We start from the raw sequence: 14,789 nt of genomic DNA on the forward strand, positions 1-14,789 counted from the left end.
AAAATCTTTTTCGGATTCGCAAAAACAGGTGCTAATGAAGGTCTTTCATAAAAGTGAACTGCGAATGTTCAAAAAGCAGGGGTTGCCTGTGCTTCCTTGTCCAAGATTCAAAGGTCCCTAACATCTGTTCACACGTGTCAGTGTCCAATTCTGCTTGAGAATGTTACTGTGAAGTTTGAGACATTGGAGGTGCTATATCAATGAAAGCTGTTGTTGTTAGTGCGTGAAAATATGGACATTGTGTATATGAAATGCTGTTAACAATTGTATTAGCAAGTGGGAAAACTGCTAAAATGGCCAGTTAATTGCAGGGGGTGAGAAAGTGAGATTCCGATATTTAAGAATTCAGCCTGCATATATGTCTTACGGTGTTTTTCAGCAGTGCAGATGTGATTGATGGAAAATAGCAGTAAAAATACAAACTCTTGAGAGCTGAGGCTCCAATTTTATTTCAGGAATTTAATGCAATGGCTACAGCGTCATAAAACCTGATACTTACTTTTGTACGTGTGACTGATTGTCTTAAGAGAAAGAACTCTCCATTACTTAAGCCTAATAGTTTCTATCTGATCTATGATTTGTTTGCACAAATAATATAAATGTAACAAGAACAACTTCATCACCCAGAGAGCAACTGATTTGGAGCAAGGCAAGCTGTGATGTATGTCAGGCTTGACTATCTGGCCAAAGCTCCCTCCATTTTGTAGCCCTGTTGATTGTATGGGGAGCAATATACAACAACATCATAGAGTGAGGCCTGAGTTCCCCAGAAAAGGGTTCACAGCAATAATGAATCTGAATCCAGCTTCAAATGTCAACTTTATATCAGCTACCAAACAAAACTCCCTTCCTTCCTCCAGATGTGGATATTTTCAGCATTGTCATCAAAACTAGGAACAGGAATAGGCCTTTCAGCCCATTGAACCTGCTCTGTCATTCAAGATCATGGTTAATCCTTTATCTCAATGCCATGTAGCCACTTTCTCAATACTACTTTATACTTTTAATACCAACAAAAAATCAGCCCCCTTCTAGGATATACTTGGTAGCCAAGCTTCACAGCCTTTTATGGTAGTCAATGTCACAGGCTAGCCAATCTGAGTGAAGAAATGTTTCCTCATGTCACTCTTAAACGGCCTATTCTGGATCCTGAGATTGTAACTCCTAATTCCAGACTCCACAACCCATGGAAATATCCTCCCTACACCTAGTCTGTCCAGCCCTGTACAAATTTCATATATTTCAACCAGATTTCCTCTCATTCTTCTAAACTCTAGTAAATACAGACCCAAGTTATCGAGTCACTGAGCTGGACAGGACAGAAGCAGACCCTTTGGTCCAACTCGTCCATGCCGACCAGATATCCTAAATTAATCCAGTCCCATCTTCCAGCACTTGGCTCATATCCCTCTAAACCCTTCATATACCCATCCAGATGCCTTTTAAATGGTTGTAATTGTACCAGGCACCACCACTTCCTCTGGCAGCTCAGTCCATATGTGCACCACATTTTGAGTAAACAGGTTCCCCCGTAGGTCCCTTTTAACTCTTTTCCCCCCTCACCTTAAACTTATGCCCTCGTGTTTTGGATTGTACAATCCCGACTTTTCACTATCTCCATGTGCCTCATAATTTTATAAACCTGTATAAGGTCACCCCTCAACCGCTTATGCTCCAGTGAAAAAAGTCTCTGCCTCTCCAGCTTCTCGTTGCAACTCAGACCCTCCATTTCTAGCAACAACCTAATAAATCTCTTCGGAACCCTCTCCTGCTTACTAATATCATTTCTGTAACAGGGAGACCATAACTGGACAGAGAGACAGACACCTGTTGGGAGTGGTGCTGATTTATTGATTCTAGAGTTTGAAATGAATTTCTCAAAATCATTTGAAGATAAACAATTGGCTTGGTTCTTTAAGCAAGCAGCTACCTACAACATGGTAAATTGCACAGAGTGTTCAGGGATGTGTACATTGGGTGAATTAGTCTATGGGTGGCACGGTGGCTCAGTGGTTAGCAATGCTGCCTCACAGCACCAGGGTCCCAGGTTCAATTCCAGCCTTGGGTGACTGTGTGGTGTTTGCACATTCTCCCCGTGTCTGCGCGGGTTTCCTCAAGGTGCTCCGGTTTCCTCCCACAGTCCAAAGATGTGCAGGTCAGGTGAATTGGCCATGCTAAAATTGCCCGTAGTGTTAGGTGCATTAGTCAGAGGGAAATGGGTCTGGGTGGGTTACTCTTCGGATGGTCGGTGTGGACTGGTTGGACCAAAGGGTCTGTTTCCACACTGTAGGGAATCTAATCTAATCTAACATTACAAAGCACTGGTGTCACAGGCATAGTGAGGTAGTGAATTGCAATGGCAGAAAACACAGCCTCAGTTTAATCCCTTAAGTGACAGATAGCTCATCTGATAGTGGGAGTACTCCCTTCATATGTCTGTACTGAAATGTCAGCTGGATTGAGATGTTATTCTGTAAATAATTTCTGCAAAACGTGACAGCAACTGATTAAGTCAACACTGCATCACTCTCAAAACCCAAAGCTAATTTAGTGAGCAATATCAAAGTCACCATGAACTTTCATAGTGTTTCTGGAGAAAGCAAAAGGTAGGTAAGATACAGACTAGTGCAATCATCCAACAGAACAGGCTTTACATCAAACTTGCTTCATATCTATCATTGATTCTGTAGCTGGACGGTATACTCAGTGACTTACAAGTTGGTAATCAAATTGAGGAGTCCCCACGTTATTTTATTATTGTGAGTCAGTCTGAGCCATTCCTGGTCAAACTCTTATCTATAAATGGAAAGGTGTCATAACTATCTGCCACATTTTTTTTAATATTCATTGACAGGATGAGAGCATCTCTGGCTAGGTCAGAATTTATTGCCCTGAGAGCAGTTAAGAGTCAACGGTATTGCTGTGGGTCTAGAATCACACGTAGGCCAGACCAGGTGAGGATGGCAGTTTTCTTCTCTAAAGGACATCAGTGAACAAGATGGGTTTTTCCAGCACTTGATTAATGGTCATTGTTAGACTCTTAATTCCAGATTTTTAATGAATTCAAATTCCACTCTCTTCTGTAGCGGGATTTGAACTCAGACCTCCAGAACATTATCTTGTCGCTGGATTAACAGTCCAGCAATAATGCCACCAGGCCATTGCTTCTCCAAATGGCATTTAAAACATGAAAGTCATTTCTTTTCAATCTCCTCCGCACTTTGTCTTCACATCATTACCTCATCGCTGAAATACTTTCTCTTTGGATTAAAGATCATCTTCAGCTCATCAACTGACAAACATGACATGTACCTGCACTGACAACACACAAACTCTGTTCAGATCCAGAGAAAGGGGCTAAGGATTGCTTTATATTACCAAGAGACTCTCAAGAGGTTGGCAGAAAATGTGCACTAACATTTCGGGAGAGATGGGAGGAGGGAGAGAAGGAAACGGGGAAGTCAAGAGGAAGGAAAGGACGCAGCCAATCTCTGCTCCATAGCCAATCAGAATCTACCTGCCTGGTCCGAACATTAATTATTCTTGCTACATCTGCATCTCAAAAGCCCAGCCAATCAACACCCTCTTGTCTACCTGTATAAAGTGGTATCCATCTTTTTTAAAAACTAGAAGGCGCTGGAGAAGCTGAGCAGATCTGGCAGTATCTGTGAAGAGAAATCAGGTTTGGTGACCCTTCTTCAAAACTGATGGTAGGTAGGAAAATATTGGTTTGTATGCAGCAGATAGGGTGGGGGAGGGGTTAAGGAGTGAACAATAGGTGGGAGTAGAGCCCAAAGAGAGAGAAGAACAGTTGGACAGACAAAGGTGTGGGTAATGATCTGGCTGGGAGGGTGAATAGCTGTTAATGGGGACTGTTTGTGACTAAAATTAATCTGTAATAACAAGGCCTGGTGTGTCAGGTAAGGGCCTAGGACACGGGACAGTTCAGGCCCTAAACTTATTAAACTCTATATTGAGGCTGGAAGGCTGCAGGCTCCCCAAATGGAACATGAGATGCTGTTCTTCCAGCTTGTCCTGAGCTTCACTGGAGCATTGCAGCAAGTCTGAGACAGAGATGTTGGCTGGGGAATTGTTGGTGTCTTAAAGTGGCAGGCAACTGGAAGCTCAGGGGTTTTTTTTGTGGGCAGGACATTGGTGCTCTGCAAAGCAGTCACCCAGTCTATGCTTTGTTCTCCCAATGTAGAGGAGATCATGTTGTGAACAGCGAATGTAGTCATTTACATTGTGAGAAGTGTGCAGCTTCACCTGAAAGGTATGTTTGGGCCCCTGGATACTGAGGAGGGAGGAAGGAAATGGGCAGATGCTATACCTTCAGCAGTTGCAGGGGGAATGTTAGATAAGGACAAGGAGAACCCTATAGTTGTTTTGGGAGGGAGGAGAGGATGGGTGTGTGAAGTGTGGGAGATGGTTCAGACTCAGTTGAGGGCCCTGTCTACAATGGTGCTGGGGAATCCTCAGTTGAGGAGGAAGGTGGACATTTCGGAGGTTTTCTTGTCAAAGTTCGCCTCATTGGAACAGTGACAGAGACGGAGGAACTGGGAGAATGGAATGGAGTCTTTACAGGAAGCAGGGTGTGAGGATGTATAGTCCAGGTAACTGTGGGAGTCGGTGAATATACAGTGGATATTAGTGGCCAGTCTATTCCCAGAAATGGAAACAGATGTCGCGGAAGGGTGGAGTCAGAGATAGATCAGGTGAAAGTCAGGGTAGCAAAAACAATGAACATTTTCAATTCCTGACGAGAGGGAATCAGCGAAAGAGGAAGAGTCATGGGTGGGGGCCAGAACAGGAGACTGGAACAAGGAATGTTCCACATAACCCTCAGAGAGACACGTATAACTGGGGCCCATGTGGGTACCCATGGGCACCCCTCTGACCTGAAGGAAATGCGAGGAATTAAAGAGAAGTTGTTGAGCATGAGGACGAGCTCGGCTGGGTGGGGGAGGGTAGTGGGAGGGGGTGGGCACGGTTCAAGCCTTTGGTCCAGGAAGATGTGGAGAGCCCTGAGACCATCCTGATGGTGGATGGATGTGTCAAGGGATTGTACATCCATGATAAAGAGGAGGCAAAATTCCAAAACTGACATAAAGCGTCAGAGGACTCTGGACCAGGCGAGAAAAGACTGATTCAAGACTTCCCTCTCTTCAAGTGCATTCTTGTGACCTGGTCCTGATGACTGCAAGATGAAAAGATTTGACTTCTCATCTACTTTTGGCACTCCTCACAAGAGTGGTTTGTAATCTTTTACACTCTAACAGTGTCAAAGGGCAGACGGGATTTTGGGTGAATGTATGATTTAAACTGTATTTGCACCAGTTGCCTTCCCCGATGAGAAGGTGAGAAATGACGAAGCTCAGAGCCCCTAAAGAGTGTGTGGTGTTTACATTGAGGTCAGCGCAACCAATGTTTGGCACCCACAGATAAATTCAGAGCCCTGGGCTGCAGAATTTGTAAAAGTCTTCTGTGCTTCCAAGGCACACTCTCAAGTGAGAGCCTACACCGGGACCTCATTCTCTGATAATGTGCCATCCTCTATTTACAAACAGGCTATCATACATGCTGCCAGTCTAGGATCTACACTCGCCTCCTTTTAGCAAAACCCATACATGTTCTTTCTTCGAATCCCCACAGTGCAGAAGCAGGCCATTCAGCCCATATCAACCCTCTGAAAAACATCCTATCCAGATCCACACCCTATATTTCCCATGGCTATTGCACCCAGCCTGCACATCCCTGGACACTGTGAACAATTTAGCACAGCCAATCCGCCTAACCTGTGGATCTTTAGACTGTGGGAGGCAAACTGGCTCACCCAGAGGACACAGGGAGAGCGTGAAAACTCCACATAGGCAGTCACCTGAGGGTAGAATCGACCCGTGGTCCCCGGTGCTGTGAGGCAGCAGTGCTAACCATCGAACTACCACACTGCCTTCAATTCTTGCCTTCAAATATTTCAAAGGGGGCAATGGCAGAAAGAAATGGGTTAAACCCATATTTACTTCCCCACAGCGTAATGTAGATTGAAATCTTCCTTACCTTGGTCTACGTCTGCGCCTTTGTCCTTAGGTATTATGGTCTTTGGTGAAAGTTGGAAGAAGCATTTTTGACTGACTTCATTGTAAAGGGCACTTGAGTCATTATTTAATGCAGAAGGATTTGTTTTAACCGAATAGACACCCTCTCCAAATCAGTGCATAATGGGTGGACCAACTGATCATCTCTTTGACTTTCTGTGACTCCAATGATTCGGAATTGTGGGAAGCCAAATCCATCCGAACCTGTTAGCTTCATCTGAGGGAAATTCGATTTAAAATTAATCACAAGAGGGAAGAAGCAAATGAAGTTTGTGACTTATTAAGGTCTACTTGTGCCTTCACATGACCGTGAAAAATCGAGAGGACAGGATTAGCTGGTCCTTATGGAAAGCAGCCAGATAATTCTTACACTGAAATTAATGAAATGTTAACTAGTGCAGTACTCCATTGCTCAATTACATCTATTGAATTGTGATGAATTTCTCATAATGGGAGGCTCTGATGGCTTCCCATCTTGATTGTCTTGTTTAATTTGTTTGCTATGGTTGTTCCTATAGGTTTTCAGAGCTCTTTGGATCATTTCTGACTCAGGTTGACGTGAGTTGGTGCATTCTTCTATTCTCTTTTGGGAAAAAAAACTATGTCCACAATGGGTTCCACCACCCTGATGGTCCTGAAGTACTTTGCAAAGTGAGTCAATGCTTGTTAAAATGCAGTCACTGTCACAAAGCACTGCTGCCGATTTGCACACAGGAGGTTCTGACAAGCAGTAATGTAATAATGATCAAGTCATCTCTTTTTTGATGTTGGTTGAAAGATAAATCATCAGGGCACTGAGACTAACTCCCACTCTTTCGAGTTTGCTATGCGGTGTTCTGTGTCCACAGCTTGTGCCCTGGTTTGTCACTTCAGTCAAAAGATATTGCATTTTGATAAAACAAACGATGGCAGGGCTTATACAATTAGAACTAGGGCCCTGAGTAGTGTTTCAAACAGAGAGAGCTAAGCGTTCTGGTACATTATTCTTTGAAGTTTGCTTCACATGTAGACAGGGTGGTTAAAAAGGCATTTAGCACACTTGCCTTCATTGCTTAGACCTTTGGCTATAGAAGTTGGGACATCAGGTTGAGATTGTACAAAACGTTCCATAGAATCCCTACAGTTTGGAAAAGGCCATTCAGCCTGACACTCTGAAGAGCAACTTACCCAGACTCACCCCCTAGGACATTGGTGAGGCCTCTTCTGGAGTACTGTGTGCAGATCTGCTTCCCCCCCGCCCACCCACCACCGCTCTTTCGACCCTGTTATCGGAAGGATATTATCAAAAAGGTTCAGAAAAGATTTACCAGGACTGTGCTGGGAATGGAATGATTGATTTACAGGGAGAGGTTGGATAGGCTGGGAATTATTTCACTGGAACATAGGAGGTCGAAGGGTGACCTTATAGAAGTTTTGAAAATCATGAGGGATATCAATAAGGTGGATGGCAGAAGTCTTTTCCTTAGGGTGGGGGGGTTTCAAGACTGGGGGCCATATTTTTAAGGTGATAGATTTAATCAAAAGACATGGGGGCAATGTTTTTATGAAGGATGGTTAGTTTGTGGAATGAAGTTAGACATTTGGATAAGTACATGAATAAGAAAAGTTTTGAGGGATATGGGCGAGGAGCAGACAGGTGGGACTATGAAGTTTGGGATTATGTTCGTCATGGACTGCATTATGAAGATGTGGCTGTACTGTATGTTTAAGAGAGTTAAAAGCTAGTAGTGAAAGCACCAAGTGTTCTCAATAAACTACAATGTAACATGTGCTCCAGCTACTGAGGTAGCTACAGTAGCTGGCTGCCTGGAAATGACAAAACAGATTTGAATTAGGCCAATCAGTTTAAATTATACCCTGAAAAACACCAAACTCCAATCCAGTTTGAATTGAGTATATTGACAATCCTAAAATCCAATGACGCAATCTGATGCTTTGGGGATATAAGACCGGGGAAAATTGAACAGTTAGAAGGAGGGCTGCCAATCTATCAGCATGTAAAAATACTGCCTGAAAAATAGCTCTCTTAAAAGTACCTTTATTGATCAGTAACCTGTGAAACAGAAACCCCAAGAAGGAGAAAAGAAGACGCAGGAAAATCCAAATAGAACAACCAAAAGCTGCCTGGTTTTGAGGCAAGGAGTTTTGCTTTGTAAATTGTAATCAGGAGTTTTATTGGACTAGTGATGCAGAAGGGAAGGTAAAAGGTAGGTTAGTGAAACCACTTGTAAGTAGTTGTTAGTTAATTATTCTCTGTTATGCTTTAAGAAATAAAGTTGTTAATTTTAACTTGAACTAGTTCTTGGCCTATCGAATTTTCAGATTGCTGCATGGGATAAATCTTTTCTGTGTTGCTGATTTTAAATTAAGCAGGAGGGTCTACCCCATGTTGTAGCAACTGTTTGGACCAAAGGGTCTGTTTCTGTGCGGTGTGACTCTATGATTTTATGACTCTATGCTGGCAATGTAGATTTCTTTCAATGCACCACAGGGAATGTCAGCTTAGAGTGTGCAGACAAGCAAATATAGAAATTGCTGGAGAAACTCAGCAGGTCTGGCAGCATATCTAGAAATGCCTCATTTTCCCAGATGCCATCAGTTCGGAAGAAGCATCAGTAGATTTAAACCGTTACCTCTGATTTGTCTCCACAGATGCTTCTCATGTGTAGACAATCCTCAGGAGCGAGACTTCAATTCATGACCCCTTGTCAGTAATTTAACCACAACTGAGGACATTGGAATAGTGTCTCATTCCATCTTCCCCTCTCCCCATTCCCACCCAAGATGAGTTCAAAAATTGACTGCCAAAGGAAAACTTACAATTTAGCTAGTCGTAGATAATTCTGACTTCAGTAGAGGTACAAAACTATGAAAGAGAGATAGAGTGGGCAGATAGATTGTTATCATTATTTCCATACGGTCATAAACATCAAAATTATTCCCAGAGTTATAATAAGCAGGGCTACTGGGCTCCCCTGGAATGCTGTTGTACTAATGTTAACTGGCAAAACAGTTGCAATGTTAGCATTCCCTACAGACATGCAGGTTCCTGCCTCCTTTATTATTCTTATAATTTACTCATAGAACAATGCCACAAATCTGTTGATTTGAATACAACCTTTTGGGTAGCGTGACAAGGATCAAAAGGAAAATTGAGACTGGCACTAAAGATGAGAGAGTGAATCTAGGATTGCATTTTCCTCAAAGTGCAGAAAAGTTCAAAGTTGTTTGATTCCAGAAATCAAAATTATGAGGGCGGTTTTAATGGGAGCAGTTATTCCCATAGGCTAGCGAGTACGGATTTGAAATAATTGGGTGAGAACTCCAGGGAAGAGTTGAGTTGGTTTTCTTCCTTTAAGTTAGTGAGTTAAGATCTGAGGTGTGTTGCCTCAAAGACTATGAATGGAAATTGAAATCAACTTTCCAAAGGAAGTGGCCTCAGTTGTTAAACTAGAAAGGGTTCTGAAAAGATGTACAAGGATGTTGCCAGGGTTGGAGAGTTTGAACTATAGAGAGAGGCTGAATAGGCTAGGGCTGTTTTCCCTGGAGTGTCGGAGGCTGAGGGGTGATCTCAGAGAAGGCTATAAAATCATGAGGGGCATGGAAGGTTAAATAGTCAGGTCTTTTCCCCAGGGTGGGGGAGTCCAAAACTAGAGGGCATAAGTTTAGGGTGAGAAGGGAAAGATTTAAAATGAACCCAAGGGGCAACCTTTTCATGCAGAGAGTGGTGCGTATATGGAATGAGTTGCCAGAGGAAGTGGTGGAGATTGTTTACAGCATTTAAAAGCCATTTGGATGGGTATATAATTAAGAAAGTTTAGTGGGATATGGGCCAAGTGCTGGCAAATGAGACTGGATTAATTTAGAATATCTGGTCGGCTTGGACGAGTTGGACCAAAAGGTCTGTTTCCATGCTGTGTATCTCTATGGCTCTATATCACAGAATCATTGAATCCCTACAATGTGGAAACAGGCCATTTTGGCCTAACAAGTCCACATCAACCCTCCAAGGAGTAACCCACCCAGACCCATTCCCCTATCCTATTGCTCTACATTTCCTCTGACTAATGAACCTAGCCTACACATCCCAGAATACTATGGGCAATTTAGCATGGCCAATTCACCTCACCACAACGGAAGAGAGAACAAAATATGATGGACTGCACAGCAAGAAGGACAAAAGACTGGGACTATACAGATTACTCTTCCAACTAGTTAACATGGGCACAATGGAACTGAATCGCCTCCTGTGCTGTCGGACTTTATTGTTTTTTCATTTCTCTTTCACAAGATGTCGGCATCACTGGTTAGGCCAGCATTTATTGACCATCTCTAATTGCCCAGGAGGAGGGGGGAGCATGGCTAAGTGTCACTCACCTTGCTGTGGGTCTGGAGTCACATGCACTCCAGACGCGGTAAGGATGGCAGTTTCCTCCCCAAAGGATATTAATGAAATAGTTGGGTTTTTCCAATAATCAAAAATGGTTTCATTGTCATTGTGAGATTTGTTGTTCCAGATTCCTTTTCAGATTCCAATTCCACAATCTGCTTTGGGGATAGGCTTTAAACCCCAGCACCCCAGAATATTGTCGAAACATAGGAAATAGGTGCAGGTGTAGGCCATTCAGCCCTTTGTACCATTTGATAGCCACTACCATTCAATATGGTCATGGCTGATCATGCAATCTCAGTATCTCATTCCTGCTACCTCTCTATAGTCCTTAGTCTCTTTAGCCACAAACGTCATACAGTTCCCTCTTGGATATATCTAATGAACTGGCCCCAACAGCTTCCTGTGGGAGAGAATTCCACCGGTTCGCAACTCTCTGAGTGAAGAAATTCTTCTTCATCTCAGTTCTGGCTTACCCCTTATTCTTAGACTATAGCTTTGGACTTCCCCAATACTGGAAACATTTTTCCTGCATCTAGCCTGTCCATTCCCAGCTGCTAATTTTGTGTGGTGAAGCAGAGTAGATGGTATCAGCAGTAGGGTGGCTATCTTATGAATGTATAAACAAAATTGGTTACAATAAACATATCCCTCCAACGGGAAGGTGATAGCTGAGTGGTGTTATTGCCAGATTTAAGTGTTCCTATGAGATTCCCCCTCATTCTTCTAAGTTCCAGTGAGTACAAGCCCAGTTGATCCAGTCTTTCTCCACATGTCAGTCCTGCCATCCCAGGAATCAGTCCTGGTGAACCTTCACTGGACTCCCTCCACAGCAAGAAATCTGTGGGTCTCTGGATTGATCGTCTATCGATAATGCCAATAGGCTATTGCCTCCTGTAAACATATTCAGTATATTGTGGTGATGTCAGTCAGGCCCACTTTCAAAGTGCACAACAAGCAAGAAATACATTGCTCTGGCTAATAAGCACCTTTCTTTGAAGAATGGATCTTACTCATAAATACACATAAACTGATTTGATGCTTTTGTGGCTTGAGTGTAATTTTTATGATAAATGACTAGCAACAGCCTGCTGCAACATTTAGTTCCAGCTGCTAACGCCTGAGTTAGTGCTTTGAATTTTTTGTGGTGAAGCAGAGTAGATGATATCAGCTTGCGTCCAGCAGTAGGGTGGCTATCTTAGGAAGGTGTAAACAAAATCGGTTATAATGCAAATTAAAGATGAGTAGAAATAGGTTTATTCAAGCTCTTTAACATAGTACCCTACAATAAACGCACTACTCCAATGACGAGGTGATAGCTGAGTGGTATTATTGCTGGATTGTTAATCCAGAGACCCAGCTAATGTTTTGGTTCAAATCCTGGCACAGCAGATGGTTGAATTGGAATTCAATGAAGACCTGGAATCAGGAGTCTAATGGTGACCACAAAACCATCGTCAGGGGACCAAAAAAAAAATCAACCTGGTTCACTTCCCTATAGGGAAGTAAACTGCCATCCTTACATGTGGCTCCCGACCCACAGTGATCTAGTTGACACTTAATGGGGCAGGATGATAGCTCAGTGGTTAGTACTGCTGTCCCACGGCACCAGGGACCAGATTTGATTCCAGCTTCAGGACACTGTCTGTGTGGAGTATGCTAATTTTCCCCATGTCTGCGTGGGTTTCCTATGGGTGCTCTGATTTTCTCCCACGGTTCAAAGATGTGCAGGTTAGCATGGCATGACGATGCTAAATTGCCCGTAGTGTTCATGGATATGTAGGTTAGGTGCTTTAGTCAGGGGTACACATAAGGGAATGGGTCTGGGTGGGTTATTCTTTGGAGAATTGGTGTGGATTTGTTGGGCCACAGTGTTTCCACACTGTAGGGATTCTAAGTTTCTAAGTTAACTCCCCTCTGTGTAATTAGGAATGCGTAATAAGTGCTGGCCCCATTAGTGACACCCACAACCTGTGAATCATAGAATCTTTACATAGTAGAAACAGGCCATTCAGCCCACCAAATCTGCACTGACCTAGACCCACCCCTTACCCTATCCCTGTAGCTCTGCATTTCCAATGGCTAACCCACTTAGCCTGCACATCCTTGGTCACTATGGGGCAAGTTAGCATGGCCAATCCACCTAACCCACACATCTTTGGACTGGGGGAGGAAACTGGAACACCTGGAGGAAAGCCGCACAGCCAATTACCCAAGGATGGAATTGAATCCAGGTCCCTGGCACTGTGAGGCAGCACCACTAACCACTGAGCCAAATGATTTTTGGGATCTTGTGGTCCAGTGGTATTATCCCTGCCTCTGAGCAGAAGGTCTGGGTTGAAGTCCCACCTTTTGCTGAGGTATGGAATAATATCTCTGAACAGGTTGATTAGCAAATATTTAAGGATACTGCACGCTAGGACAGCATCTAATGGAACCATTGGGAAGAGAAGGCTTGCTGCTTAGTTTGCAAAGCTGCTGTGGAATCAAGAAAAAAAATTACATTTCTATAACCCCTTTCTAAACCTCAGAGCATCCTGAAGCACTTTATAAGGGCGGCACAGTGGCTCAGTGGTTAGCACTGCAGCCACACAGCACCAGGGTCCCAGGTTCAATTCCAGCCTCGGGACACTGTCTGTGCGGAGTTTGCACATTCTCCTTGTGTCTGCTTGGGTTTCCTCTGGGTGCTCCGGTTTCCTCCCACAGTCTAAAAATGTGCAGGCCAGGTGAATTGGTCATGTTAAAATTGCCCATAGTGTTAGGTGCATTAGTCAGAGGAAAATGGGTGTGGATGGATTACTCTTTGGAGGGTCAGTGTGGACTGGTTGGGCCAAAGGGCCTGTTACCACGCTGTAGGGAATATAATCTAATCATAACAAGCACAAAAATTTTGAAATGTGTTCACCGTGGAAGGAAAATGGTAGCCAATTTACCCACAGCCAGCTCCTGCGAGAGCAAGGCTGACCAGATAATCTGTTTAGCTAGTGTCGATTAACAAATACATTTTGGCCAGGAGGCTGATCGTGTTTGATTGTACTGTGTTTTATCATGTGAGTCTATTAATAATCAATGCTGACTGTGCTTTATTGATTAAGCCTGGGTGTTGACTTACCTCAAAGTAATCAGTTACAATCAAAATTAAGCTGGCAGGATGGTGTAAATATTTTAAAACGTTGGCATAAAATCTAAACAAAATTCCTACACACTTAGAAGATGAATTTCCGAGAGGGTGAGATGACTCCCTTAATATTAAGGTTTAATTGCTGAGAAAATAGCAGCTGCACACACATAGGGTGTGTTAACGAATCGCGATATTCATACTGTGACACCAAAAACATGATTTGGAGATGCAACCACCTGATGAAGGAGCAGCACTCTGAAAGCTAGTGCCTCCAAATAAACCTGTTGGACTATAACCTGGTGTTGTGTAATTTTTAACTCTATATTTATAACAGGTAGAGTGAACATGGAAGGTTATTAATGTGTTTTCAGTTCAGAATAATCAAGGATCGATTTTTAGAAAACCCACAATTTGAGAAGCTCAGAGCACATTCAGTAGTACATACAGTTTCCTGTTAGTGAGTTTCAAGAAGGTTTGTAGCTCAGGTTGAGGTTCTGGATGTAGGTTTGCTCGCTGAGCTGAAAGGTACATTTTCAGACAATTTGTCACCATACTAGGTAATATCATCAGTGAGCCTCCGAATGAAACTCTGGTGGTGTAGCCCGCTTTCTATTATTATGTTTGAGTTTCTATGGGCTGGTGATGACATTTCCGGTGGTGACACCATTTCCTGTGGTGATGTCATTTCTGGTTCTTTTCCTCAGCAGGTGGTAAATGGGATCCAAGTCAATGTGTTTGTTGATAGCGTTCCGGTTGGAATGCCATGCTTCTAGGAATTATCAAATAAATTTTCTGTCCTTAAATGTATACAGGACAGGTTACAGCAAACACAGTTAGCTAAATAGAGAAAAGAAGTACCATTTGTGCAGCTTGCAGATCAGATGATTTTGGTTACAACTCTACCGTTTATTAGAAGCTGAGAAAGTTTAAGCTTTCGGTTTTCACCTTAGAAGGTTTGACAGTTCACAAGGAGGAAAATGAGGAGAGTCAGTTCAGCAGGACTTAAAGATTTGGTTTTGAGAGGTAATTTCTGCACACTTGGAGCTCTGTAAATTGATGGTGTTGGGAAATAAATTGATAAGCGTTTTAAAATGTTTCCAAACTGGCTTCTATATTTAAAGATAAAGGAAAACAGCGGTTGCTGTAAATCAGGAACAAAAGCAGAAATTGCTGGAAAAGCTCA

The sequence above is a fragment of the Chiloscyllium punctatum genome, chromosome 33, assembly GCF_047496795.1.
Source record: "Chiloscyllium punctatum isolate Juve2018m chromosome 33, sChiPun1.3, whole genome shotgun sequence".
NCBI lineage: Eukaryota > Metazoa > Chordata > Chondrichthyes > Orectolobiformes > Hemiscylliidae > Chiloscyllium > Chiloscyllium punctatum.